This window comes from Chrysochloris asiatica, unplaced genomic scaffold (assembly GCF_000296735.1).
Source record: "Chrysochloris asiatica unplaced genomic scaffold, ChrAsi1.0 scaffold00215, whole genome shotgun sequence".
NCBI classification, from domain to species: Eukaryota; Metazoa; Chordata; class Mammalia; order Afrosoricida; family Chrysochloridae; genus Chrysochloris; species Chrysochloris asiatica.
In genome coordinates, this window is record NW_006408733.1 from 1,583,909 (window position 1) to 1,593,348 (window position 9,440).

Here is a 9,440-nt window from a genome sequence, read left to right on the forward strand (position 1 = left end):
GCAAAACAGCAAAACAACAACAACAACAACAACATATATATATATACACACACATACACATATGTACATTGTTGTTTTTGTTAAGTGTCATCCAGTTGGTTCCAACTCATAGAGACCCTGTATGGGTGACTGGTGGGTTTGAACCATCAACCTTGCAACTATGTGTGGTGCTGTAGGATAAGCAGTCCAAATACAAATTCTACTAGCATCTTGGAAGAAAACTCAAAATCAAATTCAAGGCTTTTTGTCTGCAAACATTGAATACCAGAAGATAATGGAATAGTGTTGGAGAGTTTTGAGAACAAAAGGTTATGATACAAGAATGTTGTATTCTGACTAGATGTTGTTTCTTTGCAAAGACAAGAGAAAGACCTTCTGAGATATACAAGAGTTCAGCTACAAGCCATCCTCCTGCCTTCTCTTATAAAAAATAAAGTGTTTTAAGTCAGAACTCTACCTAGTTGATAAATGAATGAAAATGACTCAGGAAAAGAAACTGTTACAGAAAAATGACTCAAGAAGTTCCAAACCACTCCACTATAGAATTCAGCATGTACACCTAGAGTTAGATATCATAGTGCATTAATTATAAATTGTAAGCTACTTTTTAAAAAAGGAAAAGAATTGGAACAGAAGGCATACGTACATATGTACAAATACTCATGCATACATACATACATGAATAGAAAAGAGAAAAAATAAGGAAACATTAATAAGACAAATAATAAGGATGGGGGAATTAAAAGAAAAACACCTCAACATAAAGACAAAGACTCTCGAGTTGTTTTTAAAAACACAACCAAATTGTATACTGTTTGCATAAAATGTTGGCTCTTTAAAGTTTATTCCTCAAGAGCTAACCTCAGAGATTCAGTCTTAGATTATCTTCTATTTTCATCTGTATTCTTTTCTTAAGTGACCTTTGTTGTTGTTGTTAGGTGCCATCGAGTCGGTACCGACTCATAGCCACCTTATGCACAGCAGAACGAAACACTGCCCAATCCTAGACCAACGTCACTACTGTTGCCACTCTTGAGTCCATCAATGCTGCCACTTGGCCAGTCCAACTTGTTGGGGGTCTTCCTCTTTTTCTCTGACCCTCCACCTTACTAATGCCCAAAATTTCAACTACTACCCAATACTATGAAGCTCATATCTGTAGCTCCTACTCAGATGCCTGCTCTGATTTCTAGGTCTGTAAATCCAACTTCTTACTTGGCACTTCACTTGAGTCTCTCACAAACAATTCAAACTCATAAATGTCCACATCGAAATTCATAGTCTTTCCTCATCACAATCTCTCCTTCTAGAAAGTGAAAAATAAAACCAAAAAATTGCCGGTCAAGAGACAGAGCAATTGTGGGCTCTAGGCCCATGGCCTGAGAAAAAATGTGTGCCTGTGGGCAGGAGGCTGGCTGGCAGAATGTGCTCTATGGACATTTAAATGAATATATGTGTATATTTGTTTTGTAAGTGTAAAAATAGAATAATAAAGTGAATAGAAGTTTTAAAAATTAACATATTCATAGGCTTTAGGGATTGTTGTTGTTGTGATGTGCCATGGAGTCGGTTCTGACTCATAGCGACCCTGCACAGTGTTTCCGAGGCTGTAACTCTTTACAGGAGCAGAAAGCCTCATCTTTCTCCCATGGAACAGCTGGTAGTTTCAAACTGCTGACTGTGAGATTAGCAGTCCGATTCATAACCACTAGGGCATGGAAAACTTTAGGTGACATTATCCTAATTCCCACAAAGGTAGTATTGTGAACTTTAATAATTTTGGTTGAATTGTTTATTTTCCCCTTTGATTCTGCCATTTTATGGTGTATGTAGTTTGGAACTCTACTGCTAAGTGTATTTATATTTACAACTGCTATCTCCCTGATTATCAATACAAATATTTAACTTTGGGAAAAAAATTGCTAGTCAACCAGTGTTTGTATCTCAGCCAGTGGTAGCACTAGCTCTCCAGTACCACAAGCCAAATAACTCAGTCATCTTCATCACCTATTTTTCCTGTAACTACCCAATCCAATCTATCACTAAACCTTGTTGGATTTAAATCTTTATGTGTTTCAAATTCACCGGCTTCTCTCCATCTCAGCTATAACTACTCTAATTCAGAGCACAGTTATTTCTCCATCAAATTATCAGAATCACCTTGTAACTAGTTTCCCTGTTCCCCTGAAATTTGTTTTCCACCCAGAAATGAAAGTAATTTCTTTTCAACACATAATTAGAGCTTATGTTAATCAGTGATATGCTGGTTAATGTTTAAAAAAAAAAAAAAGACAGCTCTCCAGAGGGGAGTTTTAAGTGTCATCCAGTCGGTTCTGACTTAAGGCAATTCTATATAGGGTTTCTGAGGAGGAGAGGAGAGGCTGCTGGATTTGAACCACCGACCTTATTGTTCACACTCAAATTCTGATCCTACAGTGCCAAACCAGGAGTCCAGTGCTGATCTTGCATTCCCCTCCAGAGGGTAGAGGAGCCCTGATTTATAGTGTTTGCCAATTTCCATGATATAAATACCACCTCCATGGGCTATTTCACTCTACAAGTTCAGTGATGCCACCAAACCAAGAGGTAAGAAGTTGTTGGTATGTGCCTTGGAGTCAGTTCCAACTCATAGCAACCCTGTACAGACAGGGTTTCCGAGGTTGTAAATCTTTATGGGAGCAGAAAACCTCATCTTTCTCCCACGGAACAGCTGGTGGTTTTGAACTGCTGACCTTGCCGTTTGCAGCCCTATTCGTAACCACTACGCTACCAGAGTTCCTTAAGAGTTGAGAAGAGACCTGCAAAATATGCTCTGGTGAACAGCTGTCTCCAGTATACCACTAATTATAAATCCTGAGCCTCAAGTTTTCTTAAGTAACTTCCCATTGCTTCTAGAATAAAGGCTTAAATTCTCATCATGATTCACATCATGTTTTCCTGGTTCTTCAGGCCTAGCCACACTCTCTGGTAAAAAGCTCCTTCGTGCCAGGTAGAGTCCCCACTGAATAGTTTTCATCTTGTCTAGACAAGTGTGGTGAAAAGAGATGGGTTTAAAATTCTTATGATTCAATAGTGAATAACTGTTATCATGACTAATTGTGACCATTACAACTAAAGATAGAAGTTTTGTAACAAAAACAGGAGAGTAGTTAATCTTACAGTCCAGAAACAGAGGACCCTAGGACCATCAAGGGAGGAAACCACAAGCAGAATATGGGACCCTATACAGAGAAGCAGCAACACCAGAGATGGAGAGAGAGAGACAAGGAGAGAGGACTCTAGACTCATGGAAAGAGAAAGAATGAGTGCTGGCAGCCAGGAGGCAGGTTTGCAAAATGTGTCCTTTGGTTGTTTAAATTATTGTATATTCCTAAGTGTTTTTGTGTACACTCCCGCACCAAGGGAACAAAACAAAACAAAACAGAGGGAATAGAAACAAATAACTGTTGAATGATGATGCATGGAGGAGATACAATCATTATAATGAAATGATGGTATTAAACCAATGTTCTCTTGTGTAAACTATTACTCAATCCACAAATAAAACTTTAAAAAATTTTAAGAGAAATCTAGAAATATTTAAATAAACTTTTATTTCAACAGTGAAAAAAAAAAAGGTCCCTCATGCCACAGGTGGTCTTCCATCTGGAATCCTCCTAATATCATCCCCAACCTAGTTAACTGACACATTGTAAAGATCTGAGCCTAAATGTCCCTTCTTTAGTAAAGTCTTTCCTAAACACTCCACAAAACTAAATGGGATCATCCAATATTAATCTTTTATAACACTTAGTTGATAGCTGCCATCAAGTTGGTTCCTATTCATAGCGACCTTATGTATAACTGAATAAAAAACTGCCCAGTCCTACACTATCCCCACATTGTTACTATGTCAGAGCCCATTGGTGCTGCACTGTGTAAATAGATTTTGTGAAGAATCTTCATCTTTTTTGCTGACCCTCCATGATGTCCTTCTCTAGGGACTTATCCCTCCTGATAATATATTGAAAGTACAAAAGATAAAGTCTTGCCATCCTCAAGAGAGCATTCCGGTTTTATTTCTTCAAAGACAGATTTGTTTGTCCTTCTGGCAGTCCATGGAACTTTCAATAGTCTTCACCAACACCATGATTAAAGTGTATCAGTTCTTCTATGGTCTTCCTTATTCATTGTCCAACTTTCATGTGAATATGAAACAATTGAAAATACTATGATTTGTGTCAGGCACACTTTAGTCCTCAAACTGACATCTTTGATTTCTTGACTGCTGCTTCCATGAGTATTGATAGTTGATCCAAGAAGAATGAAGTCCTTGACAACTTCAATCTTTTCTCCATTGATAAGAATGTTGTTTATTGGTCCAGTGGTGAGGATTTTTGTTTTCTTTACATTGAGATGTAATCCACTTCGAAGGCTGTGCTCTTTGATCTTCATAAGTAAATGTTTTAAGTCCTCTTCACTTTCAGCATGCAAGGTTGTATCATCTGCATATCACGGGTTGTTAATGAGTCTTCCTCCAATCCTGATGCCACGTTTTGCTTCATATAACCCAGCTTCTCAGATTATTTGCACAGCATAACTCCTGTGTCTTCTATTTCTTAAGGTCCACCTGTAAAGTAGTCTTTTATGTAGTCTAAAAAAGGTATTTCAATGAATAAGTCATTGGTCTTGCAAATTTCCATCATGCAATCTCCAATATCATTTGTATCATCAAGGCCATATTTTCCAGCTACAGATCCTTCTTCTTAGTCTCCAACTTTTACAATGAAATCACCAGTAATCATCAGTGCATCTTGGTTACATTTTTGATAAATTTCAGAATGAAGAAGTTGGTTGAGTTATTCAAATTCATCATCACTGATTTTAATGATCAGTATGTAAATTTGAATTAGTAGTATTAACTGGTCTTCCTTGTAGGCGTATGGCTATTATCCTTTCACAGAAAACATAGTACATCAAGATAGATCTTGAGATTCTCTTTTTGACACTGAATATGACACCATTCCTCTTCAGTCTGTCATTCCTGGCATAGTAAATGATATATTTATCCAATTCAAATTGGCCAGTACCAGTCCATTTCAGTTCACTGATACATGTTGTTGTTGTTGTTGTTGTTGTTGTTATGTGCCATGGAGTCGGTTCAACTCTCAGTCATACTTTGTGTGCATTCCAACTTGTGGGGCTAATCTTCTGTCACTATATCTAACAGTGTTCCACTGCTGTTCATAAGGTTTTCAATAGTTAACTATTCTTAAGTGGTCCACCTCTCCTCCATCCTAGTTTCTCTTAGGCTGGAAATTCCAGTGTAATCTGTCCACCATTGGTGACCCTGGTGTGATGCTCCCAACATCACAGCAACATGCAAGCCACCACAGCAAGAAAAGCTGACAGACAAGTGGTGGTACCTAATGTCTCATAATGTCATATACCATAAAAGATATACCACCACTGTTGTCTTATATATTTTTATGAAATTATTGACTAAGATATATCATCTACACTGCACTTGGATTTCTATGACAGTATCATGGATTGAATTGTGTTCCTCAAAAATATGTGCCACCAATGTTTATAGCAACATTATTTATAATAGGAAAAAGATGGAAACAGTCTAAGTGCCCATCAATGGAAGAATGGATCAACAAACTTTGGTATACCCACACAGTGGAATATTATGCTACCTTGAAGAATAACAAGGAAGAAGATGTAAGCCACCATATAACATGGATGAACCTTGAGGACATTATGTTGAGTGAAATTAGTCAGTCACAAAAAGAGAAATACTGCATATGACCATTACTGTAAAAGCTTTAAAAAAAAAAATACCCACACTAAAAGGAAAAAAAAATTCTTTGTTGGTTACTGGGGGTGGGGTGGGGGTGAAGGGACAGATGGGAAGATAGAGCACGGGGTAGGGAATAGACACAAGATAGTTCGGGTGTTGGCAGAGCAATACACAAGAAGGGGGAGGGTAATGGAAGAACAAGGCAGGAGAACATGTAGGCATGTTTACATGGGCTAAATGGAACAGAGGTAAATAGTGATGTGTGCTCAACCTTGGAACAACAGGGCTCTGTGATACAGGGATTAAGGCATAGTCTGAATGGGTGAAAGAAGGGAAATAATGTTAAGATGCTTGACTATCTTAGAATCTTGGTTTCCCTTACCTACTATTGTAAAATAGACACTTGAGGGGGAGAAAAAGGAATAGCCAGAAACATGAATATAGAAACCTTATAAGCTGTCTTCAGCCTATAAGTGATTGGAATACCTAAAAGGGGTGCTAGAACTTGCCCAGTGAAAGAAGTTTCTTGAGGAGCCTTTGCAGTGTATAAGACCTTAGTGGAATCCTGATCTCCATCCAGAATCTTCTGAGGTAAGAAATTTCCACTCAAAAAGACAAGCAGACCAGCCTGGATCAGCTAGAGGCACAGAAGATACTTATTGAAACACCAGCAGAAAAAATAAAAAACAAAAATGGCAGTCTGATTGACTACCACAAGAACAAGTAAATTGCTCACTGGGGAGCCATCAAGGCAAACAAGTCCCTTCAGGGCAAATCTCCTTCCAAGACTGAAACTCAAAGGGAATACATGAGCGGGCATGTAATCTTGCTGGCAACCTCATTGGTCTACCAGTGAGGGCAAGTGTGGAGAAAGCAGCAATGAAGATGTGGGCTAAGTCTGACCATGGCAAAAGTCTCCCATCAACATGGAGTGGGATCTGGTTAGCCAGAAGTATGGTGAGACCTGGGGACTCCTGAGCCCATGGACGGGGACATAGCCACATAGGGCTAGAGTGGAAAGTGAAGTACCCAGCTGATATGAAGTGAGGGGAGATGTATAAGAATACCCATACTTGCAGATCATACCCATTTGACCTAGCTTCAATGGCTGGATGATCAGACCTAGACTAGAGGAAGGAAGAAGAGGGAAAAAAATTGTAACCCACTACAATTCAAAGAATTTGTCTTATACTTATGGATGTAGTAGCTTAAAAGAGTGAATAAATCTTCACAGCAAGGATCATTCCCACCCTTTCTGCACACAGGGTTGATAGGGATGGGCAATTTAGACATTGGCTACCTAAAATGGGGTGGCTATAAAGGCACAAAGTGACTGGCTTACAAGTTTTCAAGAGGGAGTTTAGTTTCAGAAAGTGTGGGGGAAGGTAGACTCTCCTCTGAGTGGTTTTCAACCTGTCTAGATGGGACTGGTGAAAGGAGATGGGGATAAGACTCTTGTGGTTCAATAGTGAGTAGTTGTTATCAGGATTGACTGTGATAGTTGCAAATGTAAAGGTAGACATTTTGTAATAAAAAGAGGGGAATCGTTGATCTTGTAGTCCAGAAGCGGAGGACCCTGGGACCATAAAAGGAGACGAGCGAGAGCAGAGTGTGGGACCCTATTCAGAGAAGCAGTGATGCCAGAGATGGAGGCAGAGATGATGATGTGGAGAGTTAGAGCGGCTGGGGACTCTAGAATCATGGAGGGAGACGGAAAGGGGCTGTGTGCTATCATCTGGCTTGCAGGGTATGCCCTTTGGTTGTTTCAATAATTATATGTTCCTGAGTGTTTGGGTGTACATCCAAAAAAAAAAATGGAATAGAAGTAAATACTGTTGAATGATGATGCATGGAAAGGATTGTAATTGCATTGAAACAAAATACAATAGGATGAGTGTAAAGCTGATGTTCTCCCATGTAAATGATCACTCAAGTCACAATAAAACTTAAAAAAATATATATGTGCCAATTTGGCAGGGTCATAATTCTCAATTGTTTGGCAATTGTGTAATGATGCAATTTAACAGTTGTGTGATGGTGCAATCACCATCCATGTTGTGATCCGACATGATCGAGCAGTCAGTCAGTTGTAAGGGAATTATGGTGATAGACACCACCCATAGTCAGATCAGAGCCCTGATTTGATGTAAAGGGGAGTTTCCCTGGGATGTCATCTTTGTTACCTGTTATCTTACAAGAGTTAAAAGGAGAGAGAAGCCAGCAGAACAGAAAGACCTAACAATCACTAAGAAAGAAGAGCTAGGAGTAGAGCATGTCTCTTGGATCCAGTGTCCCAGTGCTAAGAACCTCCTAGATATCGGAGAAGATTGAAGCCAACATATATAGAGATCTCTAAGGGATGCCAGGCCAACAGTAATTGAAAAGTGACAGAGACCTTCCCCAGGAACCTATAGAGAAAGGCTTCCCCTAGAGTTAGTGAACTGAATTTGGACTTTTAGTCTGGAATAAATGTCTGTTTATTATAGTCATCCACTGGTTGTGTTTCTCTTACAGTGGCACTAGACAACTAAGAAGTTCAGTACCATATTTGTTTTATAATCACCCTTATAATCCATTGCCTAACACTTGGCATGTAGGAAGTACTCAATGGATTTTTGACAAATGAGAGAATGAAAGGCATACACATAAAACCAAATGACACAAAGAAGTTAAAGGAAAAAGGGTAGATAAAGACCTACTAGTCAAACACATAAATAAAATAGCAAGGGCAGCAATTCTCAAGACAAATAGAATTCAAGGTAAAAACATTAAAAGAGATAAAGGGAGGTCAGTTTATGCAAAGGAAATCCATAAAGAAAAGATACAGGGGCCATATAGCTTTATGTACCAAATAACACAACATCAGCCATTACTATTAGAAATAGAAAGTAAAATAAAAGCACAAGTGTTGCATGAGGCTTTAGCATAACAATGGAACTGACCAGAAAGGCCAGAAACAAAGCTTAGGATACATATTACTAATATAAAGACAGTATTTCAATACTATAAGAAAGGGATAGATTCTTTTCAAATGCTGATTTAATATTTGTTTTAAAATGGTTGATATATAATTCTAGTTGGACAAAATGACTCTTTGAAAACATTTGTTCCAAGACACTTTTATAAGAACATTAATACTTATAACAGGAAAAGGTTCTCTGATCACATAAAACTAGGAAACACTGTGTTAAACCAAGTAGACCTTGTTATTACAGGGCTTTTCAAAAATGCTGTGCTATTGTGCAGTAGAGTTTCCAAGAGGGAATATCAATATAACTGCTACCAGAATTACTTGTCTGTCCACAAAATATTTTATGAGACTGGTATACCATGTTCTACAGAAACGAGGAAAATGTGATTTAAAAAGTTAAATAAAATATATAAAACCATAAGAGATCTCAAATAAATTTGGGTAGATGTTGATAGGCTTTTATCCAGATGAGTAAGATCTTTCAAACCATAACAGAAAAGGAAGGTATGTATAGGGAAATAGTTGATATATTTGATAGCATAAATTCTTTAACTTTTGAATGTCATAAAGCAAATGAAAACCTATAGGAAAATTGTTGGTGTTACGGAAAAATTTATTATATAAAGAGCTGTTACTAATCAATGGAAATGGTGGCCTGTTCTGTTTTGAGTTGAATTGTGCACC

At 38.1% G+C, this 9,440-nt stretch overlaps 1 protein-coding gene across 1 annotated transcript in view; it reads left to right on the top strand.

The window, feature by feature from the left end:
* FSTL4 (follistatin-like 4) overlaps nt 1-9,440 on the top strand; it is a 676,535-nt gene that overhangs the window by 271,979 nt on the left and 395,116 nt on the right. The window lies entirely within an intron of this gene.